Source organism: Pocillopora damicornis, chromosome 5, assembly GCF_964200805.1.
Source record: "Pocillopora damicornis chromosome 5, jaPocDami1.2, whole genome shotgun sequence".
Classification (NCBI taxonomy): domain Eukaryota; kingdom Metazoa; phylum Cnidaria; class Anthozoa; order Scleractinia; family Pocilloporidae; genus Pocillopora; species Pocillopora damicornis.
Window position 1 is genome coordinate 13695619 of NC_142674.1, and position 18699 is coordinate 13714317.

Sequence of the window (18699 nt, forward strand, 5' to 3'; positions counted from 1 at the left end):
GGAATGATGATCATAATAATAACCGTCATAATCGTAAAAGGTACTTGGCAGCGAGTATTGAGGGAGAAATTGCTGAAAGATAATCTCATCATAAACTTTAACACACGATCATTTCTATTCAGTGTTTAAATGAACATGGCGCTCGGTTACCATTCTTGTTTTCTGTTGAAAGAGGTCGTGCCTAAGAAATGATTGGATCAATATCAGCATCTGGGCAACTGCCCACCTACCCCTCCCCTAACCCAACATCAACTCTCACTTGTAATTCAAACATCTACGAATTCTAGAGTTTAATAACAAATCGTTTCATCAGAAAATCTCGTTGACACTTGTTTCAATATGTTAGTTTCGCGATACCAATGCCTTTAGAGGGGCGCATTCAAGCGAGGCTATATCAAAGTTGATTTTCATTTGGCTGCAAATTTAAATCCTTCTCTCAGAACTACTTTATGATACCGAACTGATGGTCACCTCACTAACGTATTTTCAAGATCAGACAATCTATTATATTCTATCCCAAGTTACGAAATTGAATCAATAACTTAGAGTTTATCACCTTCCTACATAAGTAAATTTGCATATACATCCAATTCTATAATCGATGAGTACTTCTTGTTAACAGTCATCGTTATCAACAAAAAGTAAAAGGACGAAAACAACATGAGATTCCTGTCCAAAAATTGTCTGTCAGAATCCTAGCTTAGAGAGAGAGAACAACGTAGAAAACATTGTAAATACCAAGGAGGACTCGATGTATCATTATGATTCTGCAAACAATTATTTTTATGTTTTCACTTACCACCTGATGTGATTATTTCATCCAGAATGGTTGACATAGACAGCAGAGAAAAAGATTGGGATAAGTAGAGTTCAGGCGTTAAAACACTTGATCGGTTCAATAAAAATTCAGTAAATCAAAGTAGTATTAAGAAGCTTCCTACTGATCATCACTACAGACTGAAAACTGGCCCTCGTTCTTCAATGATGCTATTGTATATAGATATGATAGAACGACTGATATTAGAAAGTCAAACTCTCATCCCATATGTGACCCTCCACGGGGTTTCAGGGAATAAGGTGAAAGCACGCACACGGCACGTTATAACACGCTCGCACGCTAATGGCACGACACGTTTACCGTGTAGATATGCGCACAAAAACAATTGATTTTGGAAAGTGTGTCCATAGACATTGTTCATATCTGGCTAACACGGTAGAGCTTTGTTTCTATAACACGCTAGATTTTTTTTTTGTTTTTCTTAACACGCTAAGTTCCCTTGTTCCTTAACACGCCAGCCTATCTTGTACAACCCAGCTCACTTTGTTACTTGTGTTTGTCAGCTACTTAATCGTGAGAATGGTGTTTCTAAAGTATATTACTTAGAGAATATAAGCGGAAATGCAGAAGATCTTCTGTCCTATCCGAAAGTTGTAATAAAAAATGAAACATTCCCGGCAAATCACGGCTCTTTCCCTCAGGATTTTCACAGGGAATTCAGTGAGCACAACGTGTTTCACAAGGTCCAGAGGAGCTCAGTTTGAACACATGAGTTACTTTTTTTAAAACTTAATTCTTACCTTGTAAAATATAATTCCTTATCGCTTCCCACAGTTAACCCTTTAACTCCCAAGATCTGATTCTCAATTTTCCCCTGTAGCTGCTAAGTATTTCCTTGTAAATTAGTTATGAGAACGCGGTGCTAGATCAAGATAGCCGCTTCTACCTGATAAGCTCGAATATTCTCATTACCTGTTTGCTGAATAATGTATGGGTATTATAGGGAGAAGTTTCATGTTAATAACATCTGGGAGTTAAAGGGTTAATAAGCTCAGGACCGAATCTTTGTGAATCCTTTAGCAACATATTTCTGGCTCCAGGTACAAAAAAAGCAACGTTAACTTTTAAGAGGCGTGTTCTAAAATTGGCACGGTCACTGTGTTGTATCGTGCAAAGTTGCGAGCAAGATCTCAACACGTTCCTTTGTTTCTACCGTGCGAAGCAGACAATGGCTGCGAAGTTAATGAGGCGAGTAACTAACACGCTGCTAACGTGTTAAAAGCTCATTCATTTCTTTTAGCGTGCGAGCGTACCGTGTGCGTGCGTTCATCTTATTCCCCGAATTCCGCGGGGGGTCACATATATTATATCAGTCACTGTGTTCTGCTTACTATACATGTTTGTGTTGTATTACTTTGTTCTAACAAGTGAGTCAGAAACAATTCTGAACAAGTAAGTTATTTATTTCAGTTGCCTCATTAAATTGAGTTCATCACTTACAGACTGTTTAATTTGACAAAGGCAGTGCATGAATAGAGAAAGAATATAATGACAATTAATTCAGGGAGAGTAAATTAAAAAAAAGAATAAAAATATTGATAATAAGTGAGCAAAAAAATGAATTACCCGATTAATGATGTAAAAGGAAACAAAAATGTGTTACGAAAAATTGTAATGCGTGACAGCATGACCTTCTAGAAGCTTCGCGAGAGGTCATAGTTTGTTTATTTTAGTGTATTGCGCAAGCGTCTCGTAAAGCGGTTTATTTTGTATTCTTTCAATAATTAGACTATTTAGAAAGTTCTAGATATTTATTGTGTAAGTATATAAGTAGGCGAGTTCAAGCGAAGGTTGAACCAGTTTTCACAGGCGAAACAACCCTGAGTTCATTTTGGTCTCCGAGCTACCCTTCCTCTAAAAGATTACTCGCGTAACAAAATGACACAGTTGTAATTGGCAAGGAAAGAGTGTCTCCCATGTAAAACGGATGCAAATGTTAACACGAGTACAAAAACCAATTGATGGATTATAACCACAGTTTTTTTCCCCATGATCGTGGTGTTCTGAGATTTTCCTTGCAGCGAAAAATAAAAAGATCTATTGTTCCATTGTTCAAAACAGGTTAAATGCAAAATTGAAAGATTCCTGAGTAGTGCGTGAAATATAATTCTCCATCAATAAAGGTATTGGCCTGGGCATATTATCTAATACCATGGGTTTTTTCCAGACCGAAAGGCAGATTCCTCTTCCCGATCTTCTCTTATGCCGCTAGTAGTGTTTAGTTGGCAAAGAAAGGTTGCGGCTAGAATGTGGTTAACAGCTTTTTTGTTATAATTATGACATGCAAGAGATAACATCTAAATTATGAAATTGTAGGACCACTTACTTCCTGTAGTTTTCAAGGAGCAGTTCATTAAAAACGTAGAAAGAGGAAAGAAAAGGAAAATCACCAGTTAGTACATAGTCTATATCAACGCCTTAGCAACAGAGGAGTATGTTGTTTCAAACGTTTTGGCTTCTGCTTTAGAGAAGGGAGAATTTATGTAAGTTTTGTTGCCAGAACTTCTCTTCTTGCTGTAAACCTGGGAAAATATTATTGTCCTGATCGTCGGCCCAGGTAGTTAAAAGCAAGGTCATTATATACGAAACAGGCAAATATAAACATGTTTAACTTCCCTCATCCTTTGAAACTTAATTTTAACGTTAAATGTATGATATAGGGGAAGCGTTAAAAAAACAAATCAAAATAGAATGAAATCAGTCATTTTTAATAGATATTTCGTAGTCAAGACTCTGCTTATAGAGACAGATAAAAAGAGATTGTAAAACAAATGTGAATGCCACACGCCTACTGAATTCTCCAAGCAAGTAGCCCCTACGCTTGGACAAAAGTTCAATTACCTTTGTCCCGAAAAAGTTACAGGAAAGTATGAAGGACAAACAATGAATAAATGATTAACTAAGTGAACACATAGGGGTTTTTTGGGGGCGAGTTTACCGGTAACCACACATCAGGGACCAGTCACCATCACTCATCTGTGGGGAAAGAGGGATGAGGGGAGAATTCTGGGGGTTTCACATGGTTTTGTCATGGAGAACGTAGGAAGGGTCAGTCGTCAATAACGGAGATGAAAGAAGGGACTGTTGAAATTTGAGTTTTTCATTTATCCCATCTCCACTTCCCCCTCCCCCCTCCCTCTCCCCCTTCTTCCCTTCTTTCCTTCGTTCTTTTGGAAACCTGGCTATGCACATTACAGTTCTCTAAAGGGGTCAAAATATTTATTGCATTGATGCAAAACATGTAATTAAAGCTAAAATCTCCCTTGAATAAGTTCAGTTTTAAAATGAACTTGATGTTATGCTTAATGTCAAACTTAAATACTTCGAATTCTGATTTACATATCATGAGCAAACACTATTGGGGTCCCCAAAAGGGTTCTTTAAACGCGCGATCCAGACTTAAGTCCCGTAATCCCGACGGTTTATAACGGCTAATCTTGATCCCGATCATAAATGTTTGTTCTTCGTCCATTTGCTCAACTTTAAAGGGCCTTTTCGGTGGGTGATGATCTTCTCTACCAGCATTGACCTGTTGAAGTCTTTGCTCACCGCAAGGCGTAATTTTATCTTTTTTCACCCAAGCAACTAATACCGTTAATTTTAGAAGTTTTTAAAGTTTTTCACGAATAACGTACGCTAGTCAAAGTGACGATGTCCTTCCGTTTTAACTTCGATCACGGATAAACATATTAGTAAAGACAGGTCAGTATCATGGAAACGAATAACAATGTCAACAAGTGCATAAAACAAAAAAAGGTGACGGAAATCCCTTTGCTTCCATAACTAGGGAAATTACGAAAAGTACCAGAACACAATTTGCTGTTGAAACAAATACTTCCTCCAAAGCGGGAAAAATCTTCCGCTGAGATAACGAGTCTCTTGTTCCAAAGATAAAGTGATCATCATCACATGCGGTCTCGTCGTCCAGAAATGACTCATCCGATTCTTCATCACTGGTAGGGAATCGTACTTAATATCTCATTTTCCTCTTCGTCTGTCTTTTTTTTATTTATATATTTTTTTTTTGCTGCTCCTCGAGGTCAGACAGTTCGAAGCTGAGCGGTTGACCTGGCTGAATTTCTCTCTAATCGAGCTACGACAGGAGAGTTCAAGCTTTTGCCATCTGACGCACCGCAACACCAAAATATTTGCGCCCAGTCCTTCATCTTCTGTATGTTCTACGGTGCTATCGGTACAGGTGATAACATTTGAATACCAGTATGGCCGACAGGATCATGGCACGTTCGGGTACAGGATATCAAGACTTTGAATTTGTAAAAATAATACATCCTTTACTGGGTTGTCCTCTTTAAGGCTTCTTTGGCTGCATTTCCAAAGTTTCTTGCGTAAATTAACACCGTGCAAAGTGGATCTTTGTGACAAATGCACAACTAAGTGAGCACGCTCCACCTCTATTGTCATACGACTCACCAGGTTATAAACGCGTTTGTGGAAAGAAGTGAAACATGAACTCATAAAAAAGGCTGCGTGGGAAGCTATGCTTTTTAGGACTTTCACGTAGATCAATCTCTTTATAAATTCTCTTCAACAGATTGCCCGGTTCTCGGTGCGTTTAAGTTATTGTTTCCCGAATCCCGCCCCTAAAAATTGCCGATTCTCATGTGCCGTTCATAGTGATAATTCCGCTCTCGCTCCTGCAAATAAGCCCAGTCCCGGATCCCAGAAAACCTATTGAGGACCCTCAACATCTGCAAAGATTTTTGGTATTTGGACACAACCACTATGGGAAAGGGAAAATGAAAATTGTAAATTAAAACTGAATTTGAAATGACACAAACAAAAATATCCACACCCTACCCCCCTCTCTCTTCCCCTTCCCCTACAAGGCAAGTAAAATGATTGGTCTCTAAGGAGAAGAAGTCAATAATATATCCAAAAGATACTTACGCGGAGCTAGCGTTTCCGTGTAAATGTTTTGAAAATTGAGAAAAGAAGAAAAACATTCCCAAATTAATACAACATTGAGTGACCAGGACTTGGTCATTGCAATCGCAGTTAAAAATAAACACACACAAAATAGTATTAAAAAAAAAGGGAGAGGAAAACAAAACAAAGAACAACTCAAATGGAAAGTGGAGCAAGGCATACTATGTAGTTAGTAGTAACAACAATAAGAACAAAAATCATTTTCCCCATTTGGTCCACATTAAAGTTGCTATTATGATTTCGTTGATATGTGAAGAAAAAATGGAGAGATTGAAAGAGAGCATCTGTTTGTATCTTGACATGGTAAGTAAAGGCTGACTTGAATAAAACCACTGTTAGCCATCAGCCCAGAGGAAAGGTGATTGCAATATAAGACAGAAGTGTTAGTAAAAACACACTTACGGCACTGTTGTTCATCTGAATTATCACCACAGTCATTTCCCCAAAAACAACGAAGAAATTTACTGCGACACTTTCCATTTCCACAAGTGAACTCATAGTTCTCACACTTTCCTGTATAGATATGCGAGTAACGTCAATAATTATACATTAGAATGACTATGAAAAGTCTGATTGGTCGACAGCTAACTCAATCAATATACGATAGCGTGCTTATTTGGCATAATAAATGCAATCTCTGCAACGGATATTCCATTCAGGGTATTACATACTGCCTAGTTTCCTAGACCTTCGTCCGTTTAGTGTCCTCAAATTTTCTGCAAACTTAGAGAGAAATATCCTCTTTTTGCAGATTATTCGAAAAATGCATGTAATACAGCAATTATTAAATAACTCATTTCCGAATTGCTAAGCGCGTGTAACTGGTACCGAATTTATCAAATCCCGAAGAGGCTTGTTGAACATAGCAATACCGTCCGGAGAAAATTCGAACTTCTCCGCGATTAAGGTAGACAAACTGAGAAAATATCTTTTCGATCGGGGAATTCAGCTGAGTGATAAGAGGAGAGAGAAGGGCTGAAAGTTTTAAAGTTGTGTAAAAATGTGTAAAAAATTGAAGAGGTCGTGGAATCTTTTGAGAGGAAGTTAGAGAAAAAGCTCTACACAAACGAGGGGCAACCTCCTTATCCCTTTTATTTTTTTGGGTTCTTGGTCTCAAAAATTTGTCAAAATACCAGAGTTCACATTTGTATGTTGGGAAAGATGACTACTCATTCGAGAACCTCAGAACATTTAAAGTGCCACTCTCGCTAAGAGCGGTCCTCTCGACTTCCCGTCGGAAAAAAGTTTTCTTTTATTTTTTGCCCGTGATAAGGGTTTAGCACACATGTTTCAAAAATAGTTTAGTTGTTCTCCAATTCTCTTTTTTTGCTTCGCCACAGGCCAATAATGATTTTTGGCCAGACCACCACTGTGAACAGCGATCGAAAGTGTAAATTTCAAAGATTTTGTCCAGCGCGCAGCGACTGCAACAATGTAGCTCACGGAATTCTATCTCGCTACAAGTTACAAGGTGTATTCAGTTAGTTCACAGACAAAATATGGAAACTTCAGCTGAAATATTTTTCATACCAGCGTGATCAGAGGAGACCCTTCTCTTCGACCTTAATTTGCGTATCAAAAATTCACTACTTTGTACGAAAGAATTCTCAAAATGCAGGCGTTAATCGGGCCGGAAAAGCATATCAGTGCATAGTTTATACACCAATGAGGTAACGGATTGCCTCAAATCCGCGGGTATATCTCTAGCTTCCATCCACCAACTTCTTAAAAACAACGCAAATCCATGTGTTTGCTCAATTGCGCTCGTCTCAAAGATCATTTGCATGATTCTTGGAATTGACCAAGATCTCCTTTTGACAGTTCAAACTTCGTTCGTTTATCTTCTACGTTGAGGATTTTAGGTTTTTATAGCAACTGAATGGAGATTAGATGCCGAGTTGTCCTAGGACGTTGCGTAAACGTGATCGGTCGTAACGCTTGCGCGCTTGCGTGACTTACAAAGTAGACAAAGGTGATCGAAGGCGCCTTCTCAATAATTTGCGTTGAAATATCAAGTCATGAACTATGCACAGTGTGGAGAAGATCAAAATTAAAGAATAAAATTTGGCACTCTGGTCATAACAGACATAGAGCGTTGCTTAAAAGGACACAAAAACAAGTTAAAATAGGTTACAGTGTTTATATTTACAAAACAACACGCATACACTCTGAAATAATTCTTGCAATTTCTCCCGAGATTTAGTATACGGAACCCGATGAACTTACCCTCCTTTCCGCAGATTTGTTTCCATAACTAATGATGTTATGTTGTTATGGACCACAACGGTTTTGAGCGACAAACTCGACATTTCTCTGCCACTATCAAACTCAACTGGACAAACCCAGCTTGATATATTGCGTGACGTGATTATGCAAATTTTTCCCCTTGCCATATGGCCTGTTTCGCGGGTTCTACAAATTGAAACCAAAATTAGTTAGTGTAACGAATTAGAATCGAAAGTTATTAAAATGGACTGAATTACATTTTAATAAGAATTTTAACTTTTAAAAAGGTTTACTTGATTCACGGAAAGCAAAGATTGGAGTGGCTTTGGATATTTAAGCCCTGATTTCTTTCCTGGGACGACGTATCGAGTTATTTGTAGTACTACCAGCTATCCTCGATTACAAGTTAATTTTGTTTCGTTCCGGTCAGTTTGACCACGATATGGAAAAAGATATAACAGTTATCGGTATGTTCTAAACATCTGAACACTTTAAGAAACATTAGAAATGCGGTGGAGGTACCTGTTAACAGCCACAGCATAAGGGAAAATGTGAGGCAGTAAAAGAAAGTCAGACTGACTGGAGATGTTTTTGAAGTTTTCGGAATTTAAGTTGTATTCGTATCACATGAGTAATATATTTGCAATTTCTCGAGAGTGAAGGCTATTATTTAACTAAAAATTGGTTCGTAAGTGCCTATCTGGGCTATCTGCAATGGCAGACAAAACCAGAATTCTCTTGACAAAATCAAAGGACAAATTGTGTCATGACGAATTTTTGTCTCGATTTTTGCATCCGCTTAATACTTCAAAACCGTCAAATTTCGTTAGAGCTTGATCTGCTCGTGAGATCAGCTGGCATAGTTTACCAATGGACTCAAACTCCAGTTTCAGGATTCATCGGACGTCGTTTCAAAGTTTTAAAATCCACGAGTTTCGCGACAAAAAAAGTTAATGCCTTCTAGGTAAATTTTAGTGAGTTCAATAACAAGCTGGTGGCAGCTTTTACGACAAATGGCGTTGAAAACTCATTCTCCTTTCACTGCCTCACATTCTTGTTTTTGCTCTGGATGCTAAAAAATACTATTTCTACATTTCCAGTGTCCTTTCAGATGTTCTGGTGTTTAAAACATACCACTAACTGTTTTATTTTTTCCAAATCAGGGCTGAAATACCCAAAGCCACTCCAATCTTTGCTTTCCGTGAATCAAGTAAACATTTAAACGATAAAATTATCATTTAAATAAAAAATTCTTTAGTCCATTTGAATAACTTTCGATTCTAATTCGTTACATTAACTAATTTTGGTTCCAACTCGTAGAACCTGCGAAACAGGTCGTATGACAAAGAGAAAAGTTTGCACAATTACGTCACGCAATATATCAAGCTGGGTTTGTCCAGTTGATTTTGATGGTCGCAGTGAAATGTCGAGATTGTCGCTCAAAACCGTTGTGGTCCGTAAGAGCGTCACATCAATAATGACGGAAACAAATTTGCAGAAAGAGGGTTAGTTCATCGGGTTCCGTATACTAAATCTCGGGAAAAACTGCAAGAATTGTTCCGGAGTGTATGCGTGTTGTTTTGTAAATATAAACACTGCAACCTATTTTAACTTGTATTTGTGTCCTTTTAAGCAACGCGATATGTCTGTTATGACCTGAGTGCCAAATTTTATTCTTTAATTTTGATCTTCTCCACACTGTGCATAGTTCATGACCTGATATTGACCAAATTAAGGTCGAAGAGAAGGGTCTCCTCTGATCACGCTGGTATGAAAAATATTTCAGCTGAAGTTTCCATATTTTGTCTGTGAACTAACTGAATACACCTTGTAACTTGTAACGAGATAGAATTCCGTGAGCTACATTGTTGCAGTCGCTGCGCGCTGGACAAAATCTTTGAAATTTACACTTTCGATCGCTGTTCACAGAGGTGGTCTGGCCAAAAATCATTATTGGCCTGTGGCGAAGCAAAAAAAGAGAATTGGAGAACAACTAAACTACTTTTGAAACATGTGTCCTGAACCCTTTTCATGGGCAAAAAATAAAAGAAAACTTTTTTCCGAAGGGAAGTCGAGAGGACCGCTCTTAGCGGGAGCGGCACTTAAAACTTGTAAACGTTTATTCGGATGCAAGTTTTTCCATAATGGACACGTAGAAGATTTACAGTGCTGTCCATTGGTAAACAAAGCGTATTCCTTATTTCAGTATGAAGCTAAGCCAACTTCTCCGCAATGCGGCCATGATGAGTACTTAGCGTTTTGGCATAGATGTGATCGTATTATGTTTTACAGGATCAGTGGTGCTGCGTTTTACATTTTTATTAAATTTTTTTTATTTGACATAGGACCCTTTCGGCGAAGATGGTTTTTCAGTACCTTTATCTCAACGTTCATTCTTTTTTCAGTTTCTTCGTGGATTTGAAATGTTGCTGGTGTTGCATAACCGTTTAAGACACGTCAACCGTTGAGTGTTTTCGGTGAGAATCATCAGCAGAGTACTTGTTATAATTCCTTAAGTTGTGTTCCTCGCCAGTTATTGCCTCCCTTTGCTCTTCTTCGAACTTGCTATTAGCTCTACGGCACAATTTCAACTTAAAACACAGAAAATCGTTTGTCCATAGGAAATCGAAGAAAGACAGGTCTTCCAGGTTACGATTACTTTACCGATACAAAGCTTCTGAGCATTAAACCATATTGTGCTTAGTCATTTTTTTTCTTATTTTTTGTGTTACAACTTCTTGAAATTCTTAAGAACACTTATATTTTCGCGCCGCTAAGTGAGCACCTAGCCTCGCTCCCACGCGAGAATTCGATGCAGGCACTTAACGATTCTGAAATGGGTTATTTGGTTTTCGCATGAGATCATAAATTATCAAACCTTGTGTCTGTGTTAATAACTCAGACCTCGATGGGTTTTCGTTTTCATGATCTGTTTTATCCTGCTCAAGCTCACCCAATGATTGCTTATTGAAAGACATGTAACATTGAGCCTCTGCTCGTAAGACAAAGGAAATGAACAACCAAAAACTGGAAGTCAAGACATGGTGGTGTTTATTGCAACGCTCAGTTTGCCTACCCGATTATTAATAACCATTAGCCTCCTTTTGGTGTTAAAATAGTCTTGGATATTAGTCCACGGACATGGTTTGTTCGAGAATAAACAAATTTCTGAAAGAAAAGCTCGAAAAATGTGAGCTTCGAAGAACAGGGACAAATGGATTATCATATATTTTTGGAGAAAAATGGAGGCGACTGAGTTTACCCGTTAAATAGTTTTGCTGAGCTTAACAGCATATAGGTGGTGCGTCCTCAATCGACCTCATCTCAAGGAGAAAACTGGCAGAATGCAGTCACAACGTCGCGATCCACACCGAGGTGACCACATCGTGAGACAAACTATTATATTCCCCTTTCAAGTGTTTTTTATCAAGACGAATAGCCTATTCTACGACATATTTGGTTTTGCTTTTCAAATTACTGTTGTTGCAGCTATGTTATCTTATAAAATTTAACCTACATTGTCTTCAGAAACTAGAAGGTTGCTGCTTACCCTTAGCCTTGCCTTTTTTTTTTTGTTTAAAAATGAATGAACTTTTAGCTAAGTTTAAGGGCTTGAAATCACTACATTTGTTAGGAAAAGGCAAAACATTTAAAAAAGGCCACTTGGGAATTAAAAGAGGGTTGATGAGGAAAAAGGAAGGGACAGGATACTACGTTCAGTAGAGTTTCCAGGAACTTCGATCAGCTTTCTTGACAGAAGGCAAAGGAAATAATAATAAAAAAAATGAAATCTAAGAACAACTTGATGAATTTAATTTTCTTGTTTTTATCCTCCCTATCAAGCAAGAGGAAATCAACTGAATTTTCTTTCGTTACGCCTCATTCTTAATCATTGTTCCTCTAAAAACCCTTTTTCATACTTCAATCATGTTTAATTTTACATGTGTTCCTGATGGCTACATGTGAACCAGTTGAAAAAACTAAACACAACTTGGAGTGGCGAATTAATGATACGACAGTTTCTTAATGCTGTTATTGTATCAGTGCACATTGAGACGACACACAAAAAGATCACAGTTTGAATTTAAAGTACTTACGGCCAGCTGATTCGTCCAGGTGAAACATGAAAGAAAACGAAAACTTATTGAAATGGTCTATTAGTATTATGACAATACTACTAAGCTCTGTAATTTTTTTTTCAGGAAAAATATAAATGTCGTTTACCATGGGCGACGACAATTCATCTGTCAAAGAAGAATGTATTCGTGACGGAAATTTAGTATTATCTGCGTTGATACCGCTTGTATGTTAACTTTTTTTGTGGTCAATTTAGATAGTCGATTGAGGCAATGTCGAGGGATGACTCTAGTTCTAAAATTATCATTTTCAAAGTAATTTATCAACGATTAACTGGCTCAATACATCACGTAACTTAATGCTAGCTCAGTTAACAAATTTCAGCTTAGTTCATTCGTTGTTAAAGTGATTGTGGTCATCACAACAATCGTTTCCATATCATCGAAGCTCTGTATCCAAAGAGGACGGATGTGAAATTCATTGCATGTAATGTGCGTCAAAGTTTATATTTATATTTCCCTGTTCTGGAAATATTATTGTAAATGTGGAGTTCTCGGTAAACAGTTTTTCTTTTTTTTTTTGTTTTGAAAGTATAACTTACTTTGACATTACTTTCGGAGTGGGATAGGCTCAGCCTCCAAAAAATGTAAAAAAAAAAAATACCATACTCACTGCATTGTTCGTCTGATCCATCTTTACAGTCCCTGATGATGTTGCAGCGTCTAGACGCATGGATACACTTTTCTTGATTTTCACAAGCAAACTGATCGGCTCTACAAGTTACTAGATGATCAAAAGAATCACACGAATCGTGACCAATCGTTGACACTAACTATACACTTTTTATACTATCACCTTGACTGTCGAGGTTGCGCTATATCTCACGCTCGTGCTGTAAGTATTGCGAACCTTGTTATGATAAGAAAGGGCAGTTCGCAGCTTACTTTTAAAATTTTTTTTTGTTTATTTACGTGTATATATATATATATATATATATATATATACATTTTTTTTAATTAACACTGTGCAGTAACATTTCATCAGAGATCGCGTTTGATAACTTTTCATTACATTCACATCAACTACCCTACTGATTGAGAGATAGTTTTCCATGGTTTTCTTTCTTTTCTCTCGAAGGCACCAAAGAAGACTTGGAGTGGGCTTTGCTGGATATATTTACTTCATACATCGTACTCTGAGTTTGCTTTATTGCAAAAGGTTTTTCCCTTTATGTACAGACCTACATGCATTTTTTTATGACATTCTTTTATAAAGCTATCCCCCGTAGTGAGCTGTTATGTTTGTTTTCTGTCCATTTGCCAATAACGCGCGTGAGACTTAGCTTTTATATTTATTTGATGCCTAAGCCAAACAGAATATCACCGTCAGGCTGTTTTCTTGAAAAACTTGTGTCCTTGCGAACGGTTAAAGTAGTAATTTATTATACAAAATAACAAGTAAACATACTCGCAGACGTGCATGGAACAGCTACCAGTGTGAGCAATAGAACAGCCTGAGGATTCATGACAATCTTCATGGAAATAAAAACTAAAAAAAAAAGGCAATTAAAAAGAAAAGATTGTAGCGCGTCAAATCGTTCTTTTTTTTTTAGGTAAGGAATAATTAAGTAATTCGCCGACCGTTATGTTACCAAATCAATCATCCCTACCGATAACAGAAAAAACAAATGTAAAACAAATTTCTTGAAATTATAAAATTCAAGGGGTAACTTGAATTTTTTTTAATAAGGAGATAATGTTCTTTCCTTGAGAAATCAAATCTTCAACGAATAGTTACAGAGGAAACACGTATTTAAATTTAGGCCCTGTCCACACGTATCCGGATAAATTTGAAAACGGATAAATATTTATACGGCTACGGGTTCCGTCCACACGTAAACGGCGTTTTCACACACCGAAAACGGATAAATTTCAAAACGCTCACCAGAATGGATAAATTTGAAAACGCTGGCTAAGCGTCTCCGTGTGGACGCCTTATCCGGATAAATTTGAAAACGATTTGAGAACGATGACGTAACAATTCAAACCTAGTCCAAAGCGTGCTCTCGGCTGATCGACCATTAATGAAAACATGGCGAATAAACAAGCTCTAGTTTCGATACTAATGAGTCTGAAAGTGCACTGTTTTCCTTGTAGTGATTTTGCGACTCGTTTGTAACCTAAGACCGAATTCGACTTCGATGCGCGTGCGTGGCGGCCATGCTGTCACGGATTTCTGGCCATGCGAACACTTTTGATAAGTTTGAGAAGCCCAAGATCACAGCCAAGAGGATTCAGGCTCAGGATACGCGAGACTGCGGGCACATGTTTTGCTCCAAAGAGCATGCTCAGTAGGCGACGTCATCGTTTTCAAATCGTTTTTGCGTTAACGTGTGGACACCAAAAACGATTCACAAATGGCAACGTGTGGACGCGAATAAATTTGAAACCGGATAAATATTTATCCGTTTTCAAATTTATCCGGATACGTGTGGACGGGGCCTTAGATAACTGTGGCCGACAGAAATGCTCTGAAACTGACCACATTCGCATTTATATTTAAATAAAACGAAAGTTGTTCCGTTTTCAAAATCCATCCAATCTCCCTTCCCCCCCCTCCCGCCCCCGTAGTTAGAAAAGGGAGATTCTGACGCATTTGAAAACAACCTTGATTTAAATAAACTGTTTAATCGTTTGTCTCACAATGTAGTCACTTGAGATGTAGATGGCGACGTCTCGGCTGCTCACTGCTAGTCTTCATCAGACGATTGGGTCGACTGCTTAAGCAATAGCATTTGTATCATGGCGATAGAAACGTCGCCATCTACATCTCAAGTGACTACTGACTCCATCGTTAAACAGTCTATTATTATTTGCCACCACGATGAGCAATAACCTCTTTTACCAGATATTGACCTGAAGTATGGGCGCACAGCCCGGTTTTGGCGATTATTGCAAACCTCTACGTGTAGATATTTGAAGAACAAGCAATAGAATCCACAACATAGAAACCCAAGACCTGGAAGTGCTACGTTGATGACAGCGTCACCATCCTGGATCGCAGTTATGTCGACTGTCTATTACAGCATCTCAACAGTCAGCAACCTACCATCCGATTCACCATGGAAACTGAGAAAGACAACAAGATCGTCTTTCTCCACTTGTCAGTTACGAGGGAACCATACAGACGCCTGACCACCAGTGTCTACAGAAAACCAACTCACACAAATCAGTACTCAGCGCATGATTCACACCACCCTCAATAAGTAAGGCGCAGTATTGTTAAGTGTTTGTATGACCGGGTGAAGCGTCTCGCGAAAAAAACATCAGTCATCAAGGAAAAGAGACATTTGTCATCAGTTCTTGTTTCTAACGGTTTTTACTCCTCCTTTGTACAGAAGGTTACGAAAACAAGAAACTCCTCCCCAAGCCGAGGGCCTGTGACGCAGTTCAAGTCCACAGCGTTCTTGCTCTACGCAGAAGGTGTATCAGAGCCTCTTCGCCGTTGCCTACAACAACAAGGCATCTGCGCAGTCTTCAAGTCCGAGACGCCACTAACATTTAGTACGACCAAAGGACAGTGTCAATCCAGCTGGATAGAGCAGCGTGATTTAAACGATTCCTGTGAATGCGGCAAAATCTACATTGGTGAAATAAGAAGACCTGTATGCAATAGAGGCTGAAAGAACACGAGAGGGATATACGTTTAGCCTGTACCCGGACCTCCGCCGTTTCTGCGCGCGCCAACAACTTGGAACGAAGTAAAGTTTATTGATCGAGAATCACTCTGGTACACCAGAAGAGTCAAGGAAGCTATTGGCATAAGACTTCTCTCTGATATCATCAACAGGGATAATGAAATCGAAATTTGTGAAGTTTGGATACCAATGACCAAGAAACACAACGGGAGACCGGTACGACAGCAGACCGCCGGGGGAACAACTTGGGGTCGGACCTCATAATCATCACCGTCTCTGTGCTCTAAAAGAGGATCAGCATCTCCAAACTCATCCATTTTAAAATAAAATATCTATTATTTTAAAACGAAAGTCAGTGAAAAAATACCAACCCAAATTTTGAAAAAAAAAAAGACGTCAAACACCCTAAAGGCTGACCGCGCAATTCACAGCGTAACATTTAACACTAATAGGGCATCCTCAGCTGAAGTCCTTAGAGTCCCAATTCCAAAGCATAAAAACAGAGATGTCCTTCACTTATCTTTGACTCGGCAGTTAGTGGTCACGCAAACAGTTATATCGTGAACAATGTTTCAAGAGCTCTTGTTGACAGATTGACTGTGAAATTCGCAGAAATAATCGCACAGGACAATGATGTTTATGATCTATGCAAGCTCCATGAGGACCTCTCCTTGACTGACGATGAGAGGGCGAGCATGTTCAGAGAAGTTATTCAGTCTGTTGATCTTTGAAAGATCAGATGCAATGCTGAAGATAAGGAGAAATCAGGAGTTGACAATGAGAATAAGCTCAATCGTTTATCAGAACAAGTATAGGATTCCATCATGAGATTCTGAAGGATCATGGATTCTTCCCAGGAGCTCTTTCTGATGAGTTTCCTTTCGAGCTCAGGCTTGCACCTGCCAGCAATGTTCTAATAGGATCTGACAAGACGCAGCTAGCCTATAAACTGAATAAAATTAGCTTGAGTATGAAGTCATTCGCAGTCAAGAACTCGCTGATGAGGCCTCGTCTAACCACAAAAATCGGAAAGAGATTCATGTGTGAGCATGTCACTCAAGACAATCTCTGTAGATAAGGGATTAGACACAATCATCAATGAGGGCATCAATGTTCCAAGGAAGTCAATGAAGGGACTGCGATGCCGCTGAAAAGAGAGGCAGTGAGAGGGGATTCAATCCTGACATCACTGAAGTGAAGGTGATTGTCGATTGAATCCCAAATAAGGTTAACAGCCAAGGAATGGAGGGAATATGTGAGAAGAGGTCTTCAGAAGATTTGGTAAGGAAAATAGCGCGATAAATGCAACAAACTTTTACGCTGGAACCCTAACCCGACACCCCGATGGCGTGACATGAGGATCATTCGAGAATATAATATTCGCATCCTCTTCAGAACCACGAGTGAGACATTGTGAATTATTATTCACCAGTGAACAATTCAAGTTTCCTTGAATCGAGGTTGTCTCCAAAATGTGCAAGGGCTGTTTTTTTAAATCAAAGTTGATTGACTTGAAATCAAGGTTAAATTTCTTGAGTTGCCTTAAAGAGCAAGGTTGTTTTCAAAGTCCGTCTGAATCCCTCTTTTCTAACTACCCTCCCCCCCCCCCCTCCTCCCCGACCCTCATTTAGTCGAGATTTTATGTAGGCAGAACCCGCATGTAAGCACCAAGGAAGCTATTAAATTTTTTTGGGTGTGTCTAAGATATATTCTCGGACCACACCTAATAACACGAAATGGGTACTGAATCAGAAGTTTATCCTCTCCCACTCCCATATATTCGAAACCACTTTGCTCCATAACCCAATGTAATGTGATTTGATTTTCTTGCTACAAATTTAAAGGAAAAAGAACCAAAAAACACATTTCGAACATTCGAAAAATTTTTGGAAACTTTATCAATTTAATGTGTGATCTGCTTAATACGAATTTCTCTCTCTCTCTTTCATTTTCTAGTACGCTGGGTTATTAATTTGTCACTAATTTATGACCACCTACGGTGATATTGTGGCGCTTCTGATAAACTTGTAGGTGGCGATGAAAAAGGAGCACCTCACCTTTCTTGCACCTTGGCAGTGACTCAAAACGCTGGCACAATCTGCAAGAATAAAAACATTGTCAACGATGAAAACGGAGCGTTTTTCAAACGGAACTGGAACACTTAGGGATAGGAATTCAATCAGTCACACTTTGATTAGTTGTGTTACTTGCTCGTCAACTAGAATTTTATAACCAATTTGTTCGGTGTAAAAATAAAAAATCATATCGAAAATAACAGGGACATTTATAATGAAACTTTATAAAGCACCGTTGAACATCAATGTAAAAGTTCGACGCGTTTCAAATGAATATTTACCTCTGATGCTACATATTTCTTAAAATAAATCCTCCGTTACTGTTCTGTTGAGATAGAAAAGACAATGATGATCGTGAGAAGTTATATAATTATAATGATGGAGATATTGATAATAATGAAAAAATATCATTTATGAGGATGATATAAATAGTAATGATTCATAGACATATAAATAATCATGTAGCTTTAATTTTTTCCTAGCTCGACAAGCAATCTTCAAATTAGCATATTATTCTTTCTGTTCATCACAATTTAAACTTATGACTTCATTATTATTTTAAAAAAGCCAATCAAGTAATACATCTTTAGTGCGTGCAACCATCTGGTAACAAATACCATGATTAGCTTACTGACGTCACTGGACTGTTTTTTCAGCAGTTATCAGCAATCGAGAAGCGTTCATTTATTTCTAGCGACCAAAAACATATAAAATTAAAAAGCCTTCCAAAACAAAGTGGAGATTCGCCTGATATAAAACCTCGTTCTGTGATGACACAAACAATGAAAAGGATGAAGATGACGAATATTTTGCATAAGATGTATTTCAGAACCAATAAC

The 18699-nt window shown here is 38.3% G+C and overlaps 1 long non-coding RNA gene across 1 annotated transcript; it reads right to left on the bottom strand.

Annotated features, from left to right (window-relative positions):
* Positions 1-9780: 9780 nt before the first annotated feature.
* On the bottom strand, positions 9781-18190 carry LOC149045440 (uncharacterized). Its single transcript, XR_016187272.1, has 5 exons — positions 18142-18190; positions 17843-17883; positions 13556-13636; positions 12761-12871; positions 9781-12114 (listed from the first exon to the last, which is right to left on the bottom strand). It is a non-coding gene; the product is annotated as an uncharacterized LOC149045440 (long non-coding RNA).
* Between the last annotated feature and the right edge of the window lie 509 nt (positions 18191-18699).